Here is a 6,000-nt window from a genome sequence, read left to right as displayed (position 1 = left end):
TGTTAAATATTCACAGCCCTCGGCCCCCCAATAAACTTTTTCTGGCCGTACCGGCAGACATCCACAGAACCCAAACCCCCCAAACAGAAACCCTGGGGCTGTGCGCGCCGTTTTCTCCGTCGCTAAATGTCTACATCGCAGGAAGAAACAAGAAGAAAAGGAAAACATATTTCCAGTAGCGGTCAGCCGCGTGGGTGGTAAAACAAAAAAGGTTGCCCTTTATCTTGAGGTTTAGGAAAGTTCCAAAAAGCGGGGGCGGGGGGGCGGTGGTGGCGGGCAACCTCAGATAGCGCGCGTGTGTATGTGTGTGTGTGATGTATGTGTGTGTCTGTGTGTATGTGTGTGTGTGTGATGTCTGTGTGTGTCTGTGTGTATGTGTGTGTGCCCAGCCACCGCATGCTAAAAAAACAGCTTTTGTTCGGCCGGATCGAGGGGGCTAAACGGGCGCGGCACGGACTAGAGAAGAGATGGAGTGATGTGGTACAGGAGGACGTGGAGCTGAGTGGACTTACCAATGACTGGTACCAGCGGTGTCAAGATCGGCCTCTGTGGAGGAGGCTCGTGAAGGACGCTACTGGGCAGTTGGAGGCAGTCGCCCTCCAACAACAACGGAGGGCGGAGGAGCGACGCTCACAACAACGAGCGGAGCGCCGGGTGGCTAAAGCACAGCAAGTTGGTACAGTAGGGGGCACAGGTGGTGCATCAGCCAGTCATCTCGGTCATCTCGGTCAGTCGACCCGTGGCACTTGGGTCTGCCCCGTGACCTCCTGCCAGCGGGCGTTCGACACTTCACGTGGCCTCAAGGTGCACATGGCCTGGCACAAGCGTCGTGGTGACGTCACCGCCACTTAGTGGCGAATGGCGGTTGTTGTTGCGTGTGAAATGTTCACTTGTTATACCGCGGGTGGAGTGGGGTGCGGAGGCCTGGCTGATAAGGGTGACAGTTTAGGCTACGCGGTGGCAAGGCGCACATTGGGTGACCACGGGGTCACAAGGGGTCACACGCACGCCGGTCACACCCACCAAGGATTACTCGCACGTAGGTCACACGCACCAAGGGAGACAAAGACATGCTGTACCCCAAGAGCTGTCGGCCAAGGAGTGTTACATGTCACCGTGTGTTGAACTTCCTTCGCGCCGTATGTAGCCAGACCGTGATCATTATCGGAGTGTGCTGGGGGGGGGAGTGACAAGGAACTAAACACAACAAGCGGTTTTAAATACATTATTTTTTGCATGTAGAGATGAATTAAAAGTGCAGAGCCTCCAGTGGCTTCTGAATATCGGAAGGAGGAACGTTCCAGACGGCCGCGGATGCGCATCTGAAGGCGCCGCGCGATGCGGTGATCGTCTGTGTTCGATGGCTGAGCCAAAAGCTGGTGCTGCTGCTGCTGCGAGGATTTTGACAGTGAAGTTGTCGTGATGATGGTTTGTGGCTTCGTGACGGGTTGGGGTTGATGTCCTTTGTGCTCTTTTAGACAGACATTATTGAGGTCGGAATACGAAACTGTTTCGTTATAAAATGTGGTTTAATGACCTTATTTATACGTTTAATATTTGACATCGTGTTTATGTATTTACGTGTTTGTCTGCTGGTTGAGTCGCCTTTGAATAAGGGGTCCTGCATCTTAATGAGTCATTTACTCAGATAATCAACTTGTGATTATTATGAAACGCGGTGTGTGTGTGTGAAATGGATGGCCACGTGAGCAATGAGATGTGTAAACAGTTTTATAAATCGTGTTTACTTTTTACGTGGAGAAACAAATATGGAAAGGAGGCGTAGTAGTGTCCGTTTATTTGATTACTTCATACGCAACGGTGCTCACGGTTATTCTGTGTCGCGCATTAAACGAGTTTTTGTTTCGAGCTACGGACCCGTCTCTAACAAGAGGAAGAGCCCTTGCCGAATAAACGTCCGGCAGTCCACCAGCATTTGTTTCAGCAAGCTTGAGCTTGCTGATGAGACGCTGAACGCCGAAACCGGTCCAGAGTTTGCTTTTATGAAACCGATGCTGCTGAAAATTGTTCACTACCCAGAAAGGCCGTTGCGGCCAATTTGTAAAATCGATTACTCTCAGACCGACGTGGAAAGGGGTCGGTGTCGTCTGCTTATTTATTTTTAGAGGAGGAAAACTTAGAATGTATCTCTAAAAATATAAATATAATCGTAAATCAAACGTATAACGCGCATTCTATCCTAGGATCGTAATGTGCAACGCATGACAAGCAGGGAACAAAAACAGAACCAGGGATCAACCGACCGAACTGAATTTTTTTTTTCAAGTTTCATTTATTAGGTATAGCCCTGTGAGCCATGCGACTCTTGAGTCGGGTGCAACTGCAACAAACACAAATATGAGCACAGAACATCCCAAAGCGACGACGCGTAACAGAAACATCCTGGAATAAACCAGCAAATATCCCCCCCCGCCCCCCTCCCCCCCAAAAAAAGTATTAAAACGCTGTGTGAAAAAATCACAATGTGGTGCAAGCCAACAACAACAACAACCATAAGACAATTTAGATTAACCATATGTTTTCAAATCACTAAAATAAAGCTATAAAAACAATGGAACAACAGTAATCATAGGAACTGTGATTTAAATTGAACAATAAACGATATACATAACACGTATGACCAAACTTGCAGGGCACTTTAAAGCAAAATTGAATATATATTCTTGTTCTTGGTTCTTTCGGTAAAGTCACGTAGAAGGGAAATAATAAAAATAAAAAATTCTCACGACGTTTCGGCCACAACGCAAGCAGCCGTCCTCAGGTGTCTCCCCGACAGACCTGGTCTTCACCTGAGGACGGTTGCTTGCGTTGTGGCCGAAACGTCGTGAGAATTTTTTTTTCTACGTGCCTTTACCGAAATAACCAAGAAGATGAATCTCTGCAGTCACGAAAGCTTTATATCGAAATTTATATATTCTTGGTTCTTTAGGTAAAGTCACGTGACTTTACCGAAAGAACCAAGAATATGAATCCCTGCAGTCACGAAAGCTTTAAATCGAAACTTAAATATATCTACCAACTCTGATTGCCTGACTTCAAGTGGCAAGGCGTTCCACAGCTTGTGGTGACCACGCGAACAAAATCACCGCTCACCAAAAGAGCGCAATCTGTAAACCAGGGAGTGCTGAGCAGTTAGAGATCAGGTGTTAAGGACCTTGATGGAATAAATAATTGTATTAGTTACTGCAAATAATGTGGGGTGGTGAGCCTCATAGGGTAAAAGCGGTATCTTAAAATTCACTCGCAATTTGACCGGTAGCCCACGAAGAGATAAGAGGACCTGGTGTGTAATGTGCTCAGGGAATGGCGTACGTGGTGTGATCATTCTAGCAGCTGCATTCTGAATGTAACCGGTATCGACCAAATATCCCAATGCAAAAACAAATGAACACCACACCAGGGCACATGTAACTTAGTCAGTTGGGATGACGCAAAGCAAAACATTTTTGCCCTCCGACTGCAAAAACTTGGCAGGAGCTCTCCTGCGAAAGAGACTCGGCGGTGAGGCTATTGTGGGTAGACAAGCATTATAATAATATCGTGAATAATCACTGTGTGTGTGTGTATATGGTCTCGTCGTTGGCAGGTGCTGATTATAGTGCGTTCTACTTATAATCATGACGGTTCAAATCGCGTGCAGGAGCTCTGCTATATATGGGAGACACGTAAGGACACCGCACCAACACAATGGGGTGATATGAGAGACGAAACATTCGGTTTCAAAGCCTCCACATCAATCAATGTTCTTCACTAATTTTTAGAGGGGCAGGGGCCACTTTCGCGGATAATGCATCATGGGTATGTTTGGGCCGCCACACATTTGAACCCATTCTTGGGTTTGACAGCAGCACGCCGCCGCTGATGATGATGATGATGGTTCAAGTTTTCAAGTTTCATTTCAAGTTTCATTTATTTGGTATAGCCCTGTGAGCCATTCGGCTCTTGAATCGGGTGCAACCGCAACAAACAAAAAAAACAAAATCATGAACAAGAAAACATCTTAAAGTGACTATGTGCAAACAGAAAATCCAAGAAAAGACAGCAAAATATTGCAGAAAAAGCACCAACACTGTGTGCATGATGATGGGAGGTGGTGTCACTCTTCGTCCACCAATGTTAGTGCACTAATAATAATAATTATAATAGTGATCATTACAGTGATGAACACTATTGGAACCTCCTTTGCCAGTAGCAAAATATGGACACTCTCGCTCTGTACGAAACGGAGCCGTCGCTTTTAGAGTGCTCGAGCAGCTGTTGAAAAACGAACATGAATAGCGTTCATCTTCTTGGTTCTTTCGGTAAAGTCACGTAGAAGAGAGATAATAAAATAATAAAAATAAAACATAATAAAATAATACATTGTTTTATTTTTATTATTTTGGTTCTTTCGGTAAAGTCACGTAGAAGGGAGATAATACAATAATAAAAATAAAACATAATAACAATACATTATGTTTCATTTTTATTATTTTATCTCCCTTCTACGTGACTTTACCGAAAGAACCAAGAAGATGAATCTCTGCAGTCACGAAAGCTTTAAATCGAAAAATGAACAGCGTTCATGAGAAATCGATAAATGGATGAACCCCTCTATATGGGTATAGCGTATATGAGCAGACATCCTTTCGGTGCCTTAGTGTATAAATAAAGTTACGTTTGAGCACATCAGCCTATTGGTTGTCTATACGCGTATCAAGCAGCACGTGTCTACGCAAGCGTGCGCAACCCTGGGGACTGTTTCAACCTTTTGGGGGTGCGAGGGGTGGGGCTGGGTGGGGAGGGGCTGATCACCCCGTGGTGCCCTTATAAAACTCAACGTTATACCTACTCACGCCGGCTTGTGCTCGCCCTCACAGTCGGGCATATTTGCGGAATACACCACGTCGCCGTTGACCCTGGCCATTGACCGAGCAACCCAACGTTCCTACCAGCTCCCTCCACAGGAATGTGTAACACGAGCAAAATCTCTGAACCGGATTCCACGTTCATTGTCCCGTCAGCAGTCAGGCTTGCTTCAAGCAATGATTGTGGACTGACGCCGATGATTCGTTTGGACTCCGTGCAGGAGTTTTCAACACGTGACACGAGTGCCACCTACCGTTTGCGTGCGGACATTAGTGAAAAACCTCACCTTGTGAGACATTCGAATGATTTGGTGGGCCTGAGCTTTGGCAGAAATTGTACGTGATAATTGTAAACACATTCCTGCGGAGGGAGCTGGTAGGAACGTTGGGTTGCTCGGTTAATGTCCAGGGTCAACGGCGGCGTGGTGTATTCCGCGAATATGGCCGACTGTGAGGGCGGGCACAAGCCGGCGTGAGTAGGTTAAACGTTGAGTTTTATAAGGGCACCACGGGGTGACCAGCCCCTCCCCACCTAGCCCCACCCCCCACCCAGCCCCACCCTTCCCACCCAGCCCCAACCTCCCCACCCAGCCCCTCCCCTCCCCTCCCCACCCAGCCCCACCCTCTCCACCCAGCCCCTCCCCTCCCCACCCAGCCCCTCCCTCCCCACCCAGCCCCTCCCCACCCTCCCCTCTCCACCCAGCCCGACCCCTCCCATTTTTGGATTCACGACGGACGGACGGACACAATAATCCCCTGTGGGCTGGTGGAACCAGGAGGTTCTTACCAGTATTACTGGTGACTTCCCATGAAGTGGTGATTGTTGCAGACATCCGCGGTTTGTAAAAATAAAACATATTTTTAATTTTACCAGGTAAGGCCTGGACATCACAAATGATAGCTCAACGAAGTGGCTTATCACGTGGACATTTATAGCAGCTGCCAAATACTCTGAACCCGTGCAAATTATAGAAAAATCCACGCAACCACAAAAACATCCGTGCTAACTCCAAATATACAGCAGGCGTCGTCGTGGTAGGGATCGAACCCACGACCTCCTGCACACCAGGCAAGGGAGTTAACATCTCAACACCAAGGCGGCTGCCCTGATTTATATTATACTCTTAGGTTT

The sequence above is a fragment of the Lampetra fluviatilis genome, chromosome 54 (genome assembly GCF_964198595.1).
Source record: "Lampetra fluviatilis chromosome 54, kcLamFluv1.1, whole genome shotgun sequence".
NCBI classification, from domain to species: domain Eukaryota; kingdom Metazoa; phylum Chordata; class Hyperoartia; order Petromyzontiformes; family Petromyzontidae; genus Lampetra; species Lampetra fluviatilis.
Note: the sequence above shows the minus strand (reverse complement) of the source record.